The sequence below is a fragment of the Eschrichtius robustus genome, chromosome 15 (genome assembly GCF_028021215.1).
Source record: "Eschrichtius robustus isolate mEscRob2 chromosome 15, mEscRob2.pri, whole genome shotgun sequence".
In the NCBI taxonomy this organism is placed as follows: domain Eukaryota; kingdom Metazoa; phylum Chordata; class Mammalia; order Artiodactyla; family Eschrichtiidae; genus Eschrichtius; species Eschrichtius robustus.
In genome coordinates, this window is record NC_090838.1 from 70628441 (window position 1) to 70652066 (window position 23626).

General features: G+C 40.0%; 1 long non-coding RNA gene and 1 other non-coding gene across 3 annotated transcripts; both read left to right on the forward strand.

Moving 5' to 3' along the window:
* Positions 1 to 9168: 9168 nt before the first annotated feature.
* On the forward strand, positions 9169 to 9241 carry TRNAG-GCC (transfer RNA glycine (anticodon GCC)). Its single transcript has one exon. It is a non-coding gene; the product is annotated as a tRNA-Gly (tRNA).
* Positions 9242 to 13467: 4226 nt separating this feature from the next.
* Positions 13468 to 17269, forward strand: LOC137778083 (uncharacterized). Of its 2 annotated transcripts, XR_011076732.1 has the most exons (4): positions 13484 to 13575; positions 14951 to 15026; positions 16025 to 16157; positions 17179 to 17269. It is a non-coding gene; the product is annotated as an uncharacterized lncRNA (long non-coding RNA). The 2 variants fall into 2 exon arrangements; XR_011076731.1 differs by lacking the exon at positions 14951 to 15026 and having other exon boundaries at positions 13468 to 13575.
* Positions 17270 to 23626: the final 6357 nt, after the last annotated feature.

The window sequence follows — 23626 nt, forward strand, 5'->3', positions numbered from 1 at the left end:
TTAATTAATTAATTTTTTAAAAATCTACACCCTGCAATTCTGAAAGGCAAAACTATAGAGACAGAAATGAGATTAGCGGTTGCCAGGGACTAAGCATGGGGGCGATGACTGACTACAAAGGGGCACAAGGAAACTTTTTGGGGGTGATGGCAATTAAATGTGTACTAGTTATATAACTGTATGTATTTGTCAAAGCTCATCAAACTGTTCACCTAAAAGAGTTAATTTTGCTGTATTTAAATTATACCTCAATAAACCTGACTTTTTAAAAAATGAGGATAAGATATCAGAAAATAGAGACCAAAACCTCTTGAAAATTTCACTTAACAGGGAGCAGAAATATTAAATGGGGCAGTAGCTGGAGGGAAGAAAGGATGAGCCATTTGTACTCAAGTTGCTGGAGCTGATAAGGTTTAGACTGTGACCACGGGGTAAGTAGGGATAGAGGAAGGTTGGGAGGAGTGAAGGAAAAATATCTCTGCACATTAGATCAAAGATCCAAGAGTTTCAGACACTGGATGTATAGTGTAAGCTGAAGTGAAAGAAACTAAAAGAAGACAGTGTAGCAAGAGCTATAGTTTTCAATGAATAAAAAAAAGTTAACTTGGATGACAGCAACAAGGATGAATGAGCAGAATAACCAGAAGGAGAAAAGAGGGGAGAGAATTACGAAGTGGTATAATCCTCCAGTTCTTCTGAGGAACCCAGGCATAAAGGCAGAAATGAAGAGCTGCAGGATCTATCCATGGTTTATATTTTATAAAACAAGGACCGAAAAAAGGGAAGATATCCATTTTTGGACTGTGCTCTACCATAAACATGCCCTCAGAGAATATTAAACTATTTAGGAATATACCTCTGTATTCGTTTCCTAAAGCTGCCATAATGAACTTACACAAAGCGGAGGGCTTAAAACAACAGAAATGTATTCTCTCACAGTTCTGGAGGCTAAAAGTCTGAAATCAAGGTGTTGGCAGGGCCCTGCTCCATCCAAAGCCTCTAGGGGAGGATCCTTCTTACCTCTTCCTCCTTCTCGCAGCCCCAGGCATTTCTTGGTTTATGGCAGCATAACTCCATCTCTGCCTCTGTCTTCACATGGCAGGCCTCTTCCTGTGTGTCCCTCTCTTACAAGGACACCAGTCATATTGGATTAAGGGCCCACCCTAAATCCAGTATGATCTCTTCTTAACTTAAATAGTTCTATCTGCCATCACTATATTTCCAAATAAGGTCACATTCTGAGGTATTGCAGATTGGGACTTCAACACATCATTTTGGGGGACACAATTCAACCCATAACAATCCCCCTTCCATTTAATGATCACAGAGTACCGTGCTTTTTCTGGTCAGGGTTTCTCTTAACCCTTTTCATTTGGCGACAGTAAATCTCCTTCCTCCATACCTTGCATTTAATGGATAATAAATGCAATTTAGGGGAAATTGAAGGTACTAGAAGAAATCTGATACCCAAGTTATTAGATAATCAACCTTAAATATTTAATCATTATGAGTAAGGATGCATTTTTTTCTCCAACAAACATATATGAGGCTTTTTCCTGTCTGCTCACAATTTTTTCCATTTCTTCTAAGTTTATTACTATGTTCTAGGTCAGTGGTTCCCAAAGTGTGGTCCAAAGATCCCTGGGGCTCACTGACACGCTTTCAGGGAAGTTAAGTGGGCCTTCCTTTTCTAACTACATACCTATGTAAGGTCAGATTTTCTTCACATAATTCAACCAAAACAATATATCCCAATGGACTAAATGCAGAAGCAGATCTGAGAATTCAGTTATGATGGTTAACTTTATGTGTCAACTTGGCTGTGCCATAGGGTGTCCAGATATTTGGTTAAACATCTGGGTGTGTCTGTGAGGGTGTGTCTGGATGAGATTAACATCTGTTCCACAGACTTAGTAAAGGAGACTGCCCTTCTTAAGGTGGGCAGGCCTCATCCAACCCATTAAAGGCCTGAATAGAACAAAAGGCTGGGCAAAAGATAATTCGCTCTCTCTGCCTGATGGTCTTCAAGCTGGGACATCAGTTTTCTGCTTCGGACTTGGACCTGGAGTGGAACTTACACCATCAGCTCCCCTGGTCCTCGGACCTCTAGGCTTGGGCTAGAACACACACCATCAGTCAGCTCCTGGTTCTCGGGCCTTCAGGTTCAGACTGGAACTATACTATCAGCTCTCCTGGATCCCCAGGTTACAGATCTTGGGAATTCTCAGCCTCCATAATCACATGAACCAATTCCTTATTTTACATATACATATATATATATATACATATATATATATATATATATATATATATATACCTATTTACGTATATATATGTATGTTTCCTATTGGTTCTATTTTTCTGGAGAACCCTGCCTAATACACCAACTGTCTTCTAGTAAGCCTGACATTAAAGAGATATGCAAAACTATAAAACAATGCCACCCTTTCAACTAATTTTTTTTGTTGTTTTGGAAAATAGCCATTTTTCATTTTTAAATATATTTTTATGTAAATATGTAATGGGTTTGATATTTTAAATAAATATTTTTAAAATGTTTTAATTTTTTTGTAAGCTAAATATTGATACAGATAACCCTTATAAACAAAAGCTCTTTAAAATACTTTTGAAGAATGTGAAGGAGTCCTGAGACCAAAAATAAAAGTAAACTGCTGTTCTACATAATTAAGGCTGTCAAAGATCTATTAGAAAAATGGAATATTAACGTAATTCGCCTCTTTCCATTCTTCATAGCTAAATTAGAATTTCTCATGCTGCTTACCAAAAGATAGTTTGCCAGTTACACAAGACATACCTGATCATCTCCAGAACCCCACTGAGCTGTTTTTTCCAAAGAGACCACATTAGTATCAGGAATCTGTGTTCCACCATTGTTTTGATATAATGGCTGTTGCCATACATAACAGGTCAATGGAACAACCTGAAAATCAAAAGATTTAAATAGAATAATAACACAATCCTTATGACTAAACAATAATAAAGTCTAACATTTAGATTATGTTTTTCCGTTTATAAAGCCCTTTCACAAATATAGTAACATTTGGGCTTCACAACCACTGTCCAAATTATCTTCACTTAAAAATAAAGAAACAGGGATTTAAGGTTACCCAGTAAGGACTCAACATATTCCAACAAACCACAGCAGTTCTTTAACCTCCTATAGTTGTAGCAGTAAAAGAAGCAAGCAGAAACAAGCAAGTTATCTATTTTACAATTTTACTATTTGAGACACCTAAGAAATTAACTCTAATAATAGGAATTAAAATCATCTTATAGCATGGAAAGTGGGGACAAAGTTGGGTCATTTTGTGAAATCAGGAGTTGAAGCAGGGCTCTCTCATCTGTGAAAGAAGGCAATAAAAGCTGTGACTACTGCCCAAGGCTGAAGCAATGCACATGGAAAAGATCAGAGGTAATCAAACAAAAGTGACCTCAGTCAAGTCACCTGCTGGTTCAGGGACTGGTTATTGAGATTTTCCCCAATATTCCTGGAGAGTAAGAACCCAAAGCTTCCAATATAAACCTTCCTTATAAAGAAGGAGCCACAAGGGGCAAGTCAGAGACAACCAAAAAAACACCAGGTAGAGAAGGATGCACCAAAAGACAAAACAAAATAACGCTCCTGCTAAAAATGAGATTACAAACTATACTTTCAAAAGACTTTAAAATGAGAATATCTCAGACCCTTAAAGAGACTTTTTAAAAAAGACACAATGTCCATAAAAAAAGAAGAGGTTATTAAAAGTAAAACAGGCAGTTATGAGTCAAGAAAAGATGAATGCTAACACAACCACAAATGTGAAAGAGCCTCTGAAGGAAACTCAAGGTCATAAGATTTTTTTCCCCCAGAATTAAAAGTTACTACACTAACAAAACATTTTTACAGAGCGCTTACAACAATGTGCTTTTGATCATAGAAAGGCAAGCTTAACTTAAAATCTATTCAATTACTAAAGAGATTTCTTTTTTTTTAACATCTTTATTGGAGTATAATTGCTTTAAAATGGTGTGTTAGTTTCTGCTTTATAACAAAGTGAATCAGTTATACATATACATATGTTCCCATATCTCTTCCCTCTTGTATCTCCCTCCCTCCCACCCTCCCTATCCCACCCCTCTAGGTGGTCACAAAGCACCGAGCTGATCTCTCTGTGCTATGCAGCTGCTTCCCCCTTTCTATTTTACGTCTGGTAGTGTATATATGTCCATGCCACTCTCTCACTTTGTCACATCTTACCCTTCCCCCTCCCCATATCCTCAAGTCCATTCTCTAGTAGGTCTGTGTCTTTATTCCCGTCTTACCACTAGGTTCTTCATGACCTTTTTTTTTTTTTTTCCTTAGATTCCATATATATGTGTTAGCATACTGTATTTGTTTTTCTCTTTCTGACTTACTTCACTCTGTATGACACACTCTCACTCCATCCACCTCACTACAAATAACTCAAACTCTTAGAGGAAAACATAGGCAGAACACTGTATGACATAAATCACGGCAAGATCCTTTTTGACTCAGCTACTAGAGAAATGGAAATAAAAGCAAAAATAAACAAATGGGACCTAATGAAACTTAAAAGTTTTTGCACAGCAAAGGAAACAATAAACAAGACCAAAAGACAACCCTCAGAATGGGAGAAAATATTTGCAAATGAAGCAACTGACAAAGGATTAATCTCCAAGATTTACAAGCAGCTCATGCAGCTCAATAACAAAAAAAAAACAAACAGCCCAATCTAGAAAGGGGAAGAAGACCTAAATAGATATCTCTCCAAAGAAGATATACAGATTGCCAACAAACACATGAAAGAATGCTCAACATCATTAATCATTAGAGAAATGCAAATCAAAACTACAATGAGAACAAACAAACAAACAAAAAAGAAACTACAATGAGATATCATCTCACACCAGTCAGAATGGCCATGATCAAAAAATCTAGAAACAATAAATGCTGGAGAGGGTGTGGAGAAAAGGGAACACTCTTGCACTGTTGGTGGGAATGTAAATTGGTACAGCCACTATGGAGAACAGTATGGAGGTACTTAAAAAACTAAAAATAGAACTACCATATGACCCAGCAATCCCACTACTGGGCATATATCCTGAGAAAACCATAATTCAAAAAGAGTCATGTACCAAAATGTTCATTGCAGCTCTATTTCCACTAGCCAGGACATGGAAGCAACCTAAGTGTCCATCATCGGATGAATGGATAAAGAAGATGTGGCATATATATACAATGGAATATTACTCAACCATATAAAGAGATTTCTATGGTATCAACTCTTCCAAGAGGTTTTTCTCAAAAGGTAGAACACCATGGGGCACACCCACCTTGCTTCAATGGCATTTTTTAAGGGGTAAAGAATAAAAAGCAAAGAAAGGAATTTTGCATATTCATTTTGGCAATTTGAAATCCCTAAATAAATAATAATACAGCCAACGTTTTGGCACAGTTAGTCTTATTTGAGCCCTCGAGGAAAGAATACCAAAATGAATGTTCAAAATGGCTATTCACTGCAACTAAATAATGCTGGGTGTAGAGCACAGGGTGTTGCCTTTGAAAATAGCCGATTGCCATTAGCTTACAAAAAGAAAGTTTGATTCATTAGGATATTTGTAGAACACTAATGATACAATATTAAGAAACCAGCACTTTGACAACTAACCCAACGTGTGAGAAAAAAGAACTCTGTCTCTCTCTCTCACTTTTATCAGCTAAAAAAAAAACCCCAAAAGTTAAAATTAAATATGAAAAATTCTTATTAAAAAATACATTTCCCAGAACTGACTTTTATTACCTCCTTGATGGTTTATAGACTTCATTAAGGAAATTAATTTCTAATAATTCCCATATGTTTCATCAGTTTTCCCACACTTGCCTCTCGATAGTGGTATAACCCAAATACTAGAAAGAGAATTCTTAAGATGAATGCTTCAAAACTAAGCAGGTGTCATCAGCAACTCTCTGATCTGAGATTAAATGTCTTTTGGTATAAATAAACAGTTTCAGATTCTTTCCCTGAGTCATTTTTTAATATTAAAAGTTAGCAGTCTGGGTCTTCCCTGGTGGCCCAGTGGCTAAGACTCTGCGCTCCCAATGCAGGGGGCCCAGGTTCGATCCCTGGTCGGGGATATAGATCCCGCATGCATGCCACAACTAAAGACCCCACGTGCCACAACGAAAATCCTGTGTGCCACAACTAAGACCCAGTGCAGCCAAAATAAATAAATAAATATTTTAAAAAAATTAGTGGTCTTTAGTGGTCTTCCAACTACATGTTGTCCATCAAAGAAACATTTTAGATGTAAGGATACATATCGATTCCAAGTAAAAGGATGAAAAAAGAGATTTCATGCAAATAGTAACCAAAAGAGCACAGGAGTGGCTATATTAATTTCAGACAAAATAGACTTTAAGTCAAAAACCGTTACAAGAGACAAAGAAGTACATCACATAATGATAAAAGGGTCAATTCAGGGCTTCCCTGGTGGTGCAGTGGTTAAGAATCTGCCTGCCAGTGCAGGGGACACAGGTTCGAGCCCTGATCTGGGAAGATCCCACATGCTACGGAGCAACTAAGCCCATGAGCCACAACAACTGAGCCTGCGCTCTAGAGCCTACGAGCCACAACTACTGCAGCCCACATACCACAACTACTGAAGCCCACGTGCCTAGAGCCCATGCTCTGTAACAATAGAAGCAACTGCAATGAGAAACCCGCAACTAGAGAAAACCCACACAAAGCAACGAAGACCCAATGCAGCCATAAATAAACAAATAAATAAATAAATTTTATTTTTAAAAAAAGGGGTCAATTCACCAAGAATATTTATAAGTATTTATGCACCAAACCTCAGAGCTCCTAAATTAATGAGGCAGATGTTGAAAGAATTGAAGGGAGAAATACACAGCAACATAATAATATTAAGAGGCTTCAACACCCACTTTCAATAATGAACAGAATAACCATACAGAAGAATAAAGAAATTCAGAAATTGAACAACACTATAGACCAATCAGACATAACAGATATATATACAGAACACTCCACCCAACAACAGCACAACACATTTTCTCAAGTACACATGCAACATTCTTCAGGATAGAACACATGTCTAGCCACAAAGCAAGTCTAAATAAATTCAAGAAGACTGAAACCATAATACACAGTATCTTTTCCAATCACAATGGAATGAAACTAGAAACAAATAGCACAAGAAAAACTGAAAATTTTACAATATGTGGAAATTAAACACTACACTCTTACAAAACCAATGGGTCAAACAAGAAGTCACAAAGGAAATTAGAAAATACCTGGACACAAATGAAAACGCAAAATGCCAAAAAACTTATGGACGCAGCAAAAGAAGTACTAAGAAGGAAGTTTATAGCCGTAAATGCATATATTAAAAAAGGGAAGATCTCAAGTAAACAATCTAACTTTTACCTCAAGGAACTAAAAGAAGAACTAAACCTAAAGCAGGCAGAAGGAAGGAAATAATAAAGATTAGAGCACAGATAAATGAAATAGTCAGCAGGAAAAAAAAAAATCATGAAACTAAAAGTGTTTTTTTCAGAAGATCAACAAAATTGACAACCTCTTAGCCAGACTAAGGAGCCAGACTGACTAAAAAGAAGACTCAAATAATAAAATCAGAAATGAAAGAGGGAATATTACAAGAAATGCCACAGAAATAAGGATTATAAGAGAATAAATACTATGAACAACTGTATACCAACAAATTGGATAGCCAAGAAGACAAACATAAATTCTGAGAAAGACACAACCTACCAAGACTGAATCATGAAAAAATAGAAAATCTGAACAAACATATAACTAGCAAGGAGATTCAATCAGTAATCAAAACCTGCCAACACAGAAAAGCCAAGGACCAGATGGCTTCGATCATCCTCAACAAAATACTAGCACACAGAATTCACAACACATTAAAAGAAGTATGTATACACCATGATCAAGTGGGATTTAACCATGGAATGTAAGGATGATTCAACACATAAAAATCAACCAATATAATACTTCACATTAACAGAATGAAGGACAAAACCACACGATTATCTTGACTGATACAGAAAAAGCAGCTGACAATACTCAACACCCTTTCATGAAAAAGCACTCAACAAATCAGGAATGGAAAGAAACTAATCAATATAATAAAGGCCATTTATGAGGGCCCACAACTAACTCACACCACACTCAACAGTGTAAAACTGAAAGCTTTTCCTCTAAGACCAGGAACAAGGCAAGAATGCCCACTCTTGCCACTTCTATTCAACACATTATTGGAAGTCCCAGCTAGAGCAAAGAGACCCCAGGAAAAAACTCTCACATATATGGTCAAATGATTTTCAGCAAAGGTATCAAGACCATTCAATGGGAAAAGGATAGTCTTTTCAACAAATGTTGCTCGAAAAACTGTATATCCACATGTGAAAGAAGGAAGTTACACTCTCACCTAGCAACATATACAAAACTCAACTCTAAATGGACCACAGATTTAAATGTTAAGACCTAAAACTATAAAACTCTTAGAAGAAAACTCAGAGCAAAAGTTGCACAACAGTAGATTTGGCAATGATTTCCTGGATATGATACCAAAGGCACAAGCAACAAAAGAAACAACAGACAAACTGGACTTCATGAAAATTTTAAAATTCTGTATATCAGAAGACACCATCAACAGAGTAAAAAGGAAACCTGCTGTATAGCACAGGGAACTCTACTCAATGCTCTGTGGTGACCTAACTGGGAAGGAAATCCAAAAAAGAGGGGATATATGTATACATATAGCTGATCCACTTCACCGTACAGCAGAAACTAACACAACATTGTAAAGCAACTACACCCCAATTAAAAAAACAGAAGTGTAAAGAGGCAACCCACAGAATGGGGGAAAATATTTGCAAATCACATATCTGATATGGGATTAATATCTGTAATATATAAAGAACCCAAACGCAAAAACAAAAACAGAACAAAACACCCAACTAGCCAATTATCAAATGGGCAAAGAACTTGCAGAGCCATTTCTCCAAACATATATGAATGGCCAATAAGCACATGAAAAGATGCTCAACATCACTAATCATTAGAAAAATGCAAATCAGAACTACAATGAGGGACTTCCCTGGTGGTCCAGTGGTTAAGACTCTGTGCTGCCAATGCAGGGAGCCCAGGTTCAATCCCTGCTGAGGGAACTAGATCCCACATGCCTCAACTAAGAGTTCACAAGCCACAAATAAAGGATCCTGCATGCCGCAACTAAGACCCAGTGTAGCCAAATAAATAAATAAATATTTTAAAAATAAATTAATAAAATAAAATAGATAACCAACAAGGACCTACTGTAGAAACAATGAAAAAAAAACTACAATGAGACATCACCTCACACTCATCAGGATGGCTGCTATCAAAAACAAAAAAAAAAAAAGAGAGAGAAAATAAAAAATGGTGAAGATGTGGAGAAACTGAGACCCTTGTGTCGTGTTGGTGGGAATATACAATGGTGCAACCATTGTGGAAAACAAGAGGGAGTTACATTTCTCTTCCTCTTTCTATTTTTTTTTTTTTTTTCATTATAGGCATTGTTTCTAGGATAAGCCTTGATCTTGCATTCTTCCCCTCATGGATGTTACTTCCTGTCAACTTCCAGCAGCAGGAGTCTTCTTTTCAGTGCTTGATGCTTCACAAAATAGACTCTGCCCATTGGAAGCAAATACCAGAGAGCTAGGAGACAGAGCTGGTTGCAAACCTTTCCTTTTCCAGCCTTTGGATGCAATTCTTTTGCCCATAATTTGCTACCTCTAGTTCCTTGGGCCACACAGGTATCCTGTCATCCAGCTCTTTTTATATGTGAGAGACATTCTGCATACTGTCCCTTTTTCTTTGCACAGAAGTATATACAGTGTGGCAGTTACTGTAATCTCCTCCCCCTTGCAAACAGCCACTCTAGAATCTTGGACCTCTAGGGTTCTCTGTCTTGCATGCTTGGGTGCAAGGCCAAGCAAAATGAAGGGGAGAATAATTAGAGAAAGAAGAGGACATTCGTGGAGAATTGGGAGCAGGTAAGGTGAAAGGGCACAGGAGAAAAGAGATTCATGTAGATTTTTTGGTTTCTGTGGGAAACAAGTTGACACACTTGGGCCTCATTTTGTATTACCAGAACAGACAGTTATACATTTAGATATATTTAAGTAGCTAGATAGTGCAGCAACTGCCATGAATTCTGTACACTAAAGAGAACAGTCTTACATATATTTTTCATTTTGTTTTATGTCATATTACCTTATTTATAGCATTCACTGGTATGTTTGTAGAATACAGATGTTTTAAAATGCTCTGGTTTTGTCTACATGGTTATTTCCTTGTCCTATTTGTAAGGAATCCAACATTGTAAGACATATTGCATGTTTTTCTCTTGACGATTGTTTACCTTGAAGCATCATGAATTAACTTGAGCTGTTGGATTTTGTGGAGAAACTTTAAAAAGGGTCTGTGAAAAAGGCATTGTGGTGAGTCGCATTATGCACCCAAGCGTAAGGAGCAGATATCTGCCATCAGCCCAACTTGGCCTGGATTGCCTCTGTTTTAGTTTCCCTGGTTAGTGCTTTTCTCCTTAACCACTCTTGTGACTGCGATAATGTGAGTAAGGGCTGAGTTGCTAATGATTTATATGTGAGGTAAGCTGGTTTGAGGGAGGAAATCTATGGACCTAGTCATTTTCCTTGGTGGTAAGCTTTCAGGGGTGCAAAGATTGATCTTCCTGCGGACTTTTCCGGTACCAGGAAGATATCGCCTAGATGGGACCTCCAAAGACACACATTTAATTTTTAGGCCTGTTTTTCCTATCATGAGATATGAGTTTTTTCACTGATGGGGATGATGCTCAGCTGAGAAGAAATTGTGAAAGGTGGTGTAGTATAGAGGTGTGGCTTAAGCTTTTAAGTTTCCTTCAAGGTTTTTCCCCTAAGCTTCATACTTCAGACGGCCTACTTACATGATACTAGTATGTGATGTGAGGCTAACAACTTCCTAAATACCTGCAAGCCAGATCTGTGTCTCTTTTTTCTGTATTTCCATGGAAATCAAGGGACCCATAGCTACTGCAGGTTAGGGTGGGTGGTGTGAGATTGGGGGAAGTGTGGTAAGACAAATTTTGGCATCAGTAAAATGTTTACGTATTAAAATATTCAGTTCCAACATTCAATTCTATTTAGGCAAACCCTTAGTTAGGCTTTTCCTGGTTCCGAGCCTATGTAACTTATTTTCTCTCCCTAGTTCCAGCCATTTAACTTTAGCTTGCAGGCTCAGTATCATCTTAACCTCTAGAGGTATCTTACATGTAGGAGGAAGAAACTAAAGAGCTCTATTTCAACACTTAGGAACATCAAGCCCTACCCTGACCTCAACCTTTATTCTTATAGTTAGGGTATTGTCTTGTCCTGTATACCCACTTCCTGCATTTTGAACCCATCAGGTTAACTGAGACATGTCTTGCTGTAAAATACCCAGTTCCTCTACCCCTGAGGCTCTCCTTAATTCTTCCCATTGTCACATTTTGATTTAATTCAATACTGGAATCCCTGAAACCCTTGCATGGTACCTGAGGCCCTATCAGATACTGGTAGATTTTGTTAGTGTCAAATACTTAGCTATCTGATTCTCCAAATATCCCTTGCTCCTATATTTTCCATCCCAGCATACTACATACCCATTAAGGCATTGTTTTAGCTCATGTTGGACCCACTCCCATCCAGAGGCCTACTCTTTGCTAGTTGCCATACTTTCTGGAAACCCTGTTATGGCCAGGTCTGGATTTTTTTGTGTTCCCACCCAAAGCCTGTATCTTTTAGCCAGCTGGAACTATAAGACCAACATAGATTTTCTAGTTTCTGGTAGATTTATGTCACCATTTGTACACTGTCATGTCTATAGATATCTGTATCATTTGTACTTTTTGGCCATTCCATGCCTATTGGATATTTTTCATAAATTGCAAAAGAGTATTTTATGATTTAGCACCAAATTGAATGTGCCTAATTTAAGTTTGTAAACTATGTTGTGCTAACTTGTATCTTTTCTTTATCCAAATAGTGATTTACTAATATTGTCCCATTTTTAATTATGTGGAAGTTTTCAGAACTGTAAATAAATGCTTGTGGATTTAAACTTGGTTAGACTATGACTGTCCCAGATACATTAAAGCTAGTGATCTTTTTACTCATTCATTCATTCAAAAATTCTGACCTTCCTGACTCAGTTTACCCAGCTCAAATGGTTGTGAAGATTACTAACAGTGTATATGTATGTAAGCTACTTTCAGAAATTAGAAACTAAAAAGTAAAACTAACAAAAAACATTTGTTAGTATAAATAACAATGGAATTTAGTATGCTATTATACCCTCAGACCTACTGTAGGACATGCTGTTCTTTGCTGTCCACTTGTGGCAGGATTCATAGTTTTTCTAACAGATACAGATCCCTATGCCTGATACTGTGAGGAAATGTTATACTTGAGCTCCACTCTTATCTCTCTCAGGCATTTTTTGGTATTGTCTAAAATGTAAATACATACAGTCAAGCTCCAGCATGATACCAGGCACATAATAGAAACCCAATAAATGTGTCACTGTGAGTGGAGGATAAGTTGATAGAATATTTGTGAAGGTTGATTAGGCAGATTAGATTGATTGAAAATCTTTCAATATTTTAAGTTTGCATCTCTTTCATTCCAGAAATTCTATGTCTAGAAATTTATATATAGCTCTATACGTGTATAAAGAGGTTCACATTGCAGCCTATCTGTAACAGAGGACAAAAACAAAAAACAAAAAAACCCCAAATTGAAAACAACTAAAAGTGCATCAATATTGGACTGGTCATGTAAATTATGTAATGTTACGCAGCTATTAAAGAGCATAGAATGGATGTACACAAAAATTGACTGGGAAAATCACTATCCAAGACAGATTGTAGACTATGTATATAGTATGCTGCTCTTCTATAAAATACAGTATATCCATTAGGTACAAATACTTCCATACAAGATACAGTAAGTGTGAATGTAAGCACTTGGGAAATACCTGAAAGAACCACACAAGAAACTGGGAGAGTGGGACAACTTTCCGTGTCCTGTACTATTGGAATCCTGAAGGTTACACCCACGAACTAATGGACCTCTGCTAGCCGCCTTCGGCTAAGGAGGGAATTGCAGGCATGAGAGTCCTCTTTACTAACCAAGCGTCTGAGTCGGCCGGCGTGATGACGTCATGTGGACGGGCGGTGGCGCATGCGCAGTAGAAGGAGGTCCGCGAGCTGCGTGGGCTCGTGCCTAGGCGCCTGTGGTTCGGGGCCTTGTGCTGGCACCGGGGGCGCCGGGTTGGCGACTTTGGCACTCTTGGCATTGGGTGGGCGGCAGGTTGGGGGTCACATGAGCCAGTGGCAGCATGGCCGCGGGCGCTGGGGTCAGGGTCGCGGCTTTTCCGGACGTTCGTCGGCCAAGAGGAAGGGCGGAAAGCACAACCCGGAAAGGTAATACACCTTGGCCCCTGGGCCTGGGCTTCGTCTCTTGTGCTGTCTCCTGTCCCTGTTGCCCCCGCGCGCTGGCCGGTCCGCGCTGTGCCAGGGGGTATTGGTCATCTCGCGGCTCAGTTCACAGTAGCTGAAAGGGACAGTGTGTGATGTTCTGATTTCTCCCCATCGTTTTCAAAGGGAAGCTCTGGCCATTGCTCCTCGGGTAGAATGCAGAGGGAGTGCTTTTTAAGATGCCACTGTCAGTGTTGGGGACACTCCTTAATTACCAAAATGGAATCCCCTTCAATTCCTCAAGCTGTGTTGTTTTGGCACAGAAAATGTGAGTAATAGGAACTGGAACTAAGTTTGAGTGAAAAAACGCACCGGTCCTGCCGAATTTTCCATCGAAACAGTTGATTTGTGTTGTCTCTAGGAATTCTAAAGGGCTTACTGTTGCTTCCTAACCGGTGTCATTTGAGAGATCTACCTCTGTACGTTCAAATGATTAATTTTGAGACTTTGCTTATGTGTGCAGTAAACCCTTTAATTCCCTAAGACCTTCCTTTCCTCCATCACATACCCCATTAAGCCTGCTTCAGTTTATCTCCTGAATTTCTTTGGAATCTGTCAGCTCTTCCTCAACATCCTAATACTAAACTTGCCTGTCTGTTGCGATTAGGTCCTAACTAGTGTCCATATATCTTGTTTCCTTCCAATCCATTCTTCACACAAGAAACCTTGAAAGCAAGTTGGAACATTGCTCATAAACATCACTCACAAACATTGTTTTGAGAATAGAAAACACAGTGTTGGCCTTTAAGACTCTGCGTGGTCTAGAATCCTCTCTGCTTCTCTGGCCCCATCTTGTGCCACTTTTGCCCTCACTTTCTATGTTTCAGATACACTGAATTAACCTTAGTTCTAACTCATGTGACAGAAGTCAGTTCAGATATTATTTTTCACTGTGATTCCTAGCATTAAGGAATTTTATTATCAGGTTTTGTATGAGGACTAAAAATAAACTGTGAAGTGGAAGAATTGAGTTTAAACTGTTTCAGTCAACACGCATGTATTAATGATACTTAAGTATTCAACACCGGGCTAGGTTTCATCAGGGATACAGAAGTTCTGGCCATCTCTGGTTTTGGATATCCCTTATTTGTTGAGACCTTTGCATTGTTTTGTTGCCTTTTATCTGTTTTCAAGATGGGAAAACAGGAACAAGGGAAGTATAGGTTATTACTAGGTGGGGTTGAATAAGTGGAGCAGCAAAATGCAAAGCAGAAAGAGGGACCTACTATAGAGGGATATGATTTCCATTTTCACGGCGCCTTCATCCTATGCAGGGAGACAGCCTAACATAAAATTTGCCTAACAAAAAAGATATTAATAGGTGGAAAGACTATCTCCCAGTTGGACAGCGGATGCCTGGGACTCGTTTCATTGCTTTCAAAGTTCCTTTAATACAGGTAAGCGAAAGTTAATACCGTATTCTTCCAGAAATCTGAATTCACCATATAGAGCCCTGGCTCTCAAACCCGTCGTACTCCATTTTCCCTTTATATAGCAAATACTTTTTAAATCTTCCTTTACTATCCAGAAATGGAATTCATAGATAAATACAACCTACTTTTGTACTTAATTTAAAACAAACAAAAAAAAAAAACACAAAACAATGTAATGCCCTAACTATAAATAAAGAATAAAGTAATTTGTAAGAAAGTAATATATATCTCAGTATGTAGATGTTTGGGGATGACTGTACTAGAAATAAAGAAATAGTCAGTTACTTGTACCATGAATGCAATAAACTATGGACTTTGATTGATAATAATGTGTCAGTGTTGGTTCATGAATTCTCACAAATGAAGCACACTGGTATGGCATGTTGATAGTGGGGAAGGCTGTGTGGGATGTAGGAGAGAGGGTATAAGTGGGAACTGTGTACTTTTTGCTCAGTTTTGCTGTGAATCTAAAACTGCTCTAAAACTAGTCTACTAATTTAAAAAAAAAAGTGTGTTGCTGGCAGTTGAATAACCAAACAGATCAATGGAACAGAGTACACAAATAAGCCAAATACATAAAAGAATATTTAGCAGTGAAAGCCATCCTTCATATATGTAGATATTCAAGAAGTATTTATTTATGTGTCTATTTACAGGCACTCTGCTTGGAGCTGGCAATACAGTGGTAGGCAAAATTGATGTGGTCCCTGCCTTCTGGGAGTTTACAGTCTCTTTAGGAGACCAACATGAAATAAACAAACATAGAAATAAATATATAGAAGTGAGCTTATTTTCTTCCGTCTAATCTCTCTGGAAGAAAGGATTGGAATGTCGCTTGTAAATTCCAGAGGAGGAAACTTTACTTTGAATCTCATATGTTAGCATCACAGGGTTTGAATAAATGGATAATATCATAAAGGATTTTAAACACATGTTCTTTCTTATTTTATTCTCTCTGACAGAGTTTTGAAAAGAATCTTGCTCCAGAAGAATGTTTTTCCCCCTTGGATCTTTTTTAACAAAATCCAAGACCAGAATGAAGAACTTGGGCTGATTATTGACTTAACATATACTCGCCGCTCTTATAAGCCAGAGGTAAATGGAACTGGTAATTGAAAATGACCTTCTTTCTGATACTGTAATAATTCATAGTAATTCAGTAGTTATCATCTTATGCTAAGGTGAATCCTTGCCTTCTTTCATGGGTTCAAAAAGGGAAGCTAGTATTCCTTAAATACACATTTCTAATTGCTGTTTCAAAATGAGATTAAAGATATGAATTGAACTATAGTATTTGGCAGTAGGTTCTAGATATGCTTAAGAAATTCTGTAAGCTTCCATGTTCTATATTTTTAAAATGAAGTAAACTTTTAGTAAGAATAGTAGTAGCCTAAAAGGAAAGAAAGGTATGACCATTATGTCTTGAGCACTTATTTTAAGCAGTTGCCTGAGCATGTTTAAGCATCACGGTAAAAGACAATTGTTCTCTAAGTTTTATTCCTTCTTTTTCTAATACCTTCTGATACAATACAGAAACCCATATATTCTCTTGGCCCATGTAGAATATACGAGTGCAAAAGAATTATCCTTCTTCTGACCTGTTCCATGGCCTTGGGAGACAGTAACACCAAATGTTTGTTAATATTTGTATAGCAGTTTGCCATTTAGAAAGTTCTTTCCTATCCATTGACTTAGTTAATCTTCACAACAGTCCTTTGCTGTTGAAGTGGAAGTAGTACTGATCTCTCCTACTGAGTGCTTACTCTGCACTTAGCTCAGAGGATAGACAACTACAATTACTAATTTTACAGACAATGAAACTGACTCTCGGAAAAGGAAGAATTGAAATTTCAACTCAGTTATTCCTCTTTTTTTTTTATTGTGGTAAAATATACATAAATAATATTTATTTTAACCATTTATAAATATGCTGTTCAGTGGCATTCAATACAGCCACAGTGTTGTATAACCATCACCACTGTGTATAACCAAAACTTTTTCATCATCCTCAACGAAAACTCTGTAACCATCAAACAGTAACAACCCCATTTTCCCTCCCACCAGCCCTTAGTAACCTCTATTCTATTTTCTGTCTCTATGAATTTGCCTATTCTAGGTACCTCGTGTGAGTGGAATCTACAATATTTATCCTTCTATGTCTGGCTTATTTCAGTAAACAATGTTTTCAAGGTTCATCCATGTTATAGCATGTAACAAAATGTCATTCCTTCTTTGGCTTAATAAATCCCATTGTGTGTATATGCCATATTTTGTTATTCATCGGTTGATTGACATTTGGGTTGTTTCCACTTGTAGCTATTGTGAATCATGCTGCTATGATCATTGGTGTACAGATATTTGATCAAATCCCTGCTTTCAGTTCTTTTAGATGTGCAGTGTAGGTAGTAGCAGAGTTGTTGGATCATATGGTAGCTCTACGTTTAACCTTTGAGAAACTGCCAAACTGTTTTCTACAGTGTCGTCTTGTTTTTAAACAATTATCACAAATTTTAAACATATACAAAAGCATACAAAATACTGTGAGTGTTCCTTGTATACACATGAACTCATCCAGCTTTAATATTTACCAACTGATGGCTGTCATGTTTTATCTATACCCCCACATGTTTCACCCTATTCCATATTATCTTGAAGCAGCTCTGAGACAACATGTAATTACACGTATACAATTTTGGTGTGTATATTTAAAATATAGGACTTTTATTCCTTAATATCATTTTTTATATTAAGTACCCAGTGAGTGCTCAAATTTGCAGTTGATACATAATCTTATGGATGCAATACATGAACATTCCTATGAGGCTGCCTGGCAGTGTCGTGTTCCCTTTAGGTCTTGGCGCCTTTGGGACTCTTCATGCAAGGCACTGCAAGCACCCTATCGCTCTCAGGAAAACGCCAATTTCCTAACGGGCATTCCAGCACGTAAGACTGACAGCAGCCCTGTATTTCCGGCAGCTTTGAGGCTGAGGCTGTCCTTCTTTATTGCTGAGAATTTCAACTATTCACATAGATTCCGAATCCGAGACTTCAAAACTGCCCTAGTACGTTTAGTCTCAGGCGAGCAAAAAGAGACCGAAGGAGCACTCTGGCACTTTCCCGGTTTAATTTTGAACCAGGGAGTTGTGCAATGTGTGAATGGTCTATGGGACTTAAAGACTTTCGGTAGGTTACATGTCCTTGCACCTCCTCTAAGCGTAGTAGTCTTCAGGGGAAACTATACATTTTCAAGACTGCATGTAATGTCTAGTATCTGCGTGGCATAGAGAGAGGTCAGGTAAGTAAGTGTACTCAAAACGGACACTAAGAAAAGAGTGTTTTCATTGCAGCTCACGCTCTGCACTGAGAGCCACTGGCATTACACCTAAGACCTGCTAGAGCTGTGTTCTGGAGGTCCCTTGAATGCTTTGGCCATCTAGATATCTGGAGAAGAAAGCAGAGGGTTGCCTTTCACTCTGCTTTCAAAGAGGTGATCCCGAGGCCTTAGGGAGGATAATGCTGTGCAGTCAGCCAAGAAGAGTGATCCTGTACGCAGTGTTCTGTCCTGGGACACTGTTAGGATGCAGGTGCTGTAGGAAAAGCATACCAGAGATCCTGCATTACTTGCCCAAAAGTAAATGGAAAACCTCTGCACACCTCAATTCGTGGATGGAATATCTGAACGATACATTGAAACTTGTGGAGAGGTCTAGCTTTCCCTTTGGCAATGTGGGCTCTGGGATGCCTACTGGAAGGCACAGGACACGCTCTGTTTCTAGAGGAACTCTCTCTTTTCTCTGCAAAGGCATTCTACCTGTGAAGAGAAGACAGGCAACAACACTGTTTCTCAGGAAACTTTGACGCTGCAAGTATCCTGCTCTCCAGTGGGGAAAATAGTGCTTTTCTCCCTAGGTCACCAATATCAAAGTTGCACACTGCATATTATGTGTAGTTTCTGACAAAGGCAAAGAGTCTCAAGCTGCACCCTGTCATTCCCTGTTAAAAGTTCGTACCAAAGCAGTTCTGCATGGGGCGAGTGGCGTGACATACTTACTGCCTTGGGTTAGGCCTCGATGTCCGTACACCTTATACAAGCTAGTTGGTGTTTCAAGGGAAAACTGTGCCTTTGTCAGGCTGCTTCAAAAGTCAACTATCTGCTTGGCATAGAGAGATGGCAAGTAGGAGTTCCCAATATACACCCTAAGGAGAGTGTTTCTTCATTGCAGCCCAGGTTCAGTGATGGGAGCCACTGGCCATACACCTAAAAGCCCTGCTGGACCTGCGTTCAGGTGGCCTTTAGAAAGCTCAGACATCTAGTTATCCAACGAAGAAAGCAGTGTGTCACCTTTCTCTCTGCATTAAGAGAGATGATCCGGAGGCCCAAGGTCCCTGAATGTTGTGAAGTCGCCCAGGAAGAGAGGTTTGGGACGCAGTGTTTTCCATGGGAGGTGCTGAGGATGCACGAGTCCTAGAAGTCCTGAAAAGCTCACTAGCGTGAAGGCACTACATGCACTACATTTTCATGGGAAATGCTGCACGCCTAATCTTGTGGATGCAATACATGGACCTCACTATGAGCCTGCCTGGCAGTGTCGTGTTCCCTTTAGGTATTGGCGCCATTGGGATGCCTCATGCAAGGAACTGCAATCACCCTATTGCTCTCAGGGAAACGCCCTTTTCCTAACAGGGGCATTCCAACACGTAAGACTGGCAGCAGCACTGTATTTCAGGCAGATTTGAGGCTGAAGCTATCCTTCTTTACAGCTGGGACGTGCTACTATTCGCATACATTCCCAATCCCAAAGTTCAAAACTGCCCAGGTACGTTTAGTTTCCAGTCAGTTAAAAAAGACAGAAGGAGCACTCTGGCAACTTTCCGGTTTAATTTTGAACCAGGGAGTTGTGCAACGTGTGAATGGTCTATGGGACTTAAGACGTTAGGTAGGTTAGGTGTCCTCGCACCTTCTCTAAGCGTAGTAGCGTTTAGGGGAAACTATACATTTTGAAGAATGCATGTTATGTCTAGTTTCTGCGTGGCATAGAGAGAGGTCAGGTAAATATGTGTACCCAGAACGGACACTAAGAAAAGTGTTTTCATTGCAGCTCACACTCTGCACTGAGAGCCACTGGCATTACACCTAAGACCTGCTGGAGATGTGCTCCGGAGGTCTCTTGAATGCTTTGGCCATCTAGCTACCTGGAGAAGAAAGCAGAGGGTTGCCTTTCACCCTGCTGTCAAAGAGGTGATCCGAAGGCCTTAGGGAGTGTAATGCTGCACAGTCAGCCAAGAAGAGTGATCCTGTATGCAGTGTTCTTCCCTGGGACATGGTGAGGATGCAGGTGCCTTAGGAAAAGCATACTAGAGTTCCTGCACTCCTTGCCCAAAAGTAAATGGAAAACAGATGCTCAGCTCAATTCAGTGATGGAATATCTGAATGATACTTTGAACCTTGTGGAGAGATCTAGCTTTCCCTTTGGCAATGAGGGCTTTGGGATGCCTCCTGCAAGGCACAGAACACATTCTGTTTCTTTAGGAACTCTCTCTTTTCTCCACAAATGAATTGTAGAAGTGAAGACAACACAGGCAGCAACACTATTCCTCAGGAAACTATGAGACTGCAAGTATCCTGCTCTACAGTGGGGAAAATATTGCTTTTCCCACTACGTCACCAATATCAAAGTTGCACACTGAATATTACGTGTAGTTTCTGACAAAGTCAAAGAGTCTGAAGCAGCACCCTGTCCTTCCAAGTTAAAATTTCGTACCAAGGCAGCCCTGCATAGGGCGAGTAGCGTGACGTACTTACGGCCGTGGGATAGGCCTCGACCTCCGTACACCTTATAAAAGGCTAGTTGGTGTTTCAGGGGAAAACTGTTCCTTTGTCAGGCTGCTTCGAAAGTCAACTGTCTGCTTGGCATAGAGAGACGGCAAGTAAGGGTTCCCAATATACACCCAAAGGAGAGTGTTTCTTCATTGCAGCCCAGGTTCAGTGATGGGAGCCACTGGCCATACACCTAAAAGCCCTGCTGGACCTGTGTTCATGTGGCCTTTAGAAAGCTTGGACATCTAGCTATCCAACGAAGAAAGCAGTGTGTCACCTTTCTCTCTGCATTAAGAAAGATGATCCAGAGGCCCAAAGTCCCTGCATGTTGTGAAGTCGCCCAGGAAGAGAGGTTCGGGACGCAGTGTTTTCCATGGGAGGTGCTGAGGACGCACGAGTCCTAGAAGTCCTGAAAAGCTCACTAGTGTGAAGGCACTACATGCACTACATTTTCATGGGAAATGCTGCATGCCTAATCTTGTGGATGCAATACATAGACCTCGCTATGAGCCTGCCTGGCAGTGTTGTGTTCCCTTTAGGTATTGGCGCCTTTGGGATGCCTCATGCAAGGAACTGCAATCACCCTATTGCTCTCAGGAAAACGCCCTTTTCCTAACAGGGGCATTCCAACACGTAAGACTGGCAGCAGCACTGTATTTCAGGCAGCTTTGAGGCTGCAGCGATCCTTCTTTACAGCTGGTAAGTGCTAGTATTCGCATACGTTCCCAATCCCAAATTTCAAAACTGCCCATGTACGTTTAGTTTCCAGTGAGCGAAAGGAGACCGCAGGAGCACTCTGGCACCTTCCCGGATTAATTTTGAACCAGGGAGTTGTGCAACGTGTGAATGGTCTACGGGACTTAAGACGTTAGGTAGGTTATGTGTCCTCGTACCTTCTCTAACCCTAGTAGGTTTCAGGGGAAAGTATACACTTTCAAGACTGCATGTAATGTCTAGTTTCTGCGTGGTGTAGAGAGAGGTCATGTAAGTAAGTATACCCAGAACGGACTCTAAGAAAAGAGTGTTTTCATTGCAACTCACGCTCTGTACTGAGAGCCACTGGCATTACACCTAAGACGTGCTAGAACTGTGTTCCAGAGGTCCCTTGAATGCTTTGGCAATCTAGATATCTGGAGAAGAAAGCAGAGGGTTGCCTTTCACTCTGCTTTCAAAGAGGTGATCCAGAGGCCTAGGGTAGCATAATGCTGTGCAGTCAGCCAAGAAGAGTGATCCTGTACGCAGTGTTCTTTCCTGGCTCACGGTGAGGACGCAGGTGCTGTAGGAAAAGCATACCAGAGTTCCTGCACTACTTCCCCAAAAGTAAATGGAAAACCTCTGCACGCCTCAGTTCGTAGATGTAATATCTGAACGATACTTTGAAACTTGTGGAGAGGTCTAGCTTTTCCTTTGGCAATGAGGGCTCTGGGATGCCTCCTGGAAGGCACAGTATATGCTCTGTTTCTAGAGGAACTCTCTCTTTTCTCCACAACGGCATTCTAGAAGTGAAGACAACACAGGCAGCAACACTATTCCTCAGGAAACTTTGACGCCGCAAGTATCCTGCTCTCCAGTGGGGATGATAGTGCTTTTCTCACTAGGTCACCAATATCAAAGTTGCACACTGCATATTACGTGTAGTTTCTGAGAAAGGCAAAGAGTCTCAAGCAGCACCCTGTCCTTCCCAGTTAAAATTTCGTACCAAGGCAGTTCTGCATGGGGCTAGTAGCGTGACGTATTTTCTGCCTTGTGATAAGCCTAGACGTCCTTGCCCCTTACAAAGGCTAGTGGGTGTTTCAGAGGAAAACTCTCCATTTGTCAGACTGCATTGAAAGTCGACTGTCTGCTTGGCATACAGAGACGGAAGGTAAGGTTCCCAGTATGAACACTATGCAGAGTGTTCTTTCATTGCAGTCCTGGTTCAGCACTGGGAGCCACTGTCCTTACACGTAAAAGACCTGCTAGAGCTGTGTATGGGTTGACTTTGGAAAGCTCGGCCATCTATCCATGCAATGAAGAAAGCAGTGCGTCGCCTGTCACTCCTCATTCAGAGAGACGATCCGGAGAGGTCCTAGGTCCCTGAATGTTGTTAGGTAGCCCAAGAAGAGAGATTCAGGATGCAGTGTTCTTCCATGGGAAGTGGTGAGGACGTGGAAGTCCTAGGATTCCTGAAAAGCACACTAGCTTGAAGGCGCTACTTAGACTACGTTTTCATGGAAAATGCTCCATGCCTAATCTTGTGGATGCAATGCATGGACCTTACTATGTGCTTGGCTGGCAATGTCATTTTCCCTTTAGGTATTGGCACCTTTGGGCTGCCTCATGCAAGGAACTGGAACCACCCTATTGCTCACAGGAAAACGCCCCTTTTCTAAGAGGTGCATTCCAGGACAAAAGACTGGCAGCAGCACTATATTTCAGACAGCTTTGAGGCTGTAGTGATCCTTCTTTACAGCTGGGAAGTGCTACTATTCACATACATTGCCAATCCCAAAGTTCAACACTGCCCAAGTACGTGTAGTTTCTAACGAGCGTAAAGAGACCCAAGGAGCACTCTGGCAACTTCCCGGATTAATTTTGAACCAGGGAGTTGTGCAAAGTGTGAATGGTCTATGGGACTTAAGGCTTTAGGTAGGTTACGTGTCCTCGCACCTTCTCTAAGCATAGTAGTGTTCAGGAGATACTATATATTTTCAAGACAGCATGTAATGTCGAGTTTCTGCGTGGTGTAGAGAGAGGTCAGGTAAGT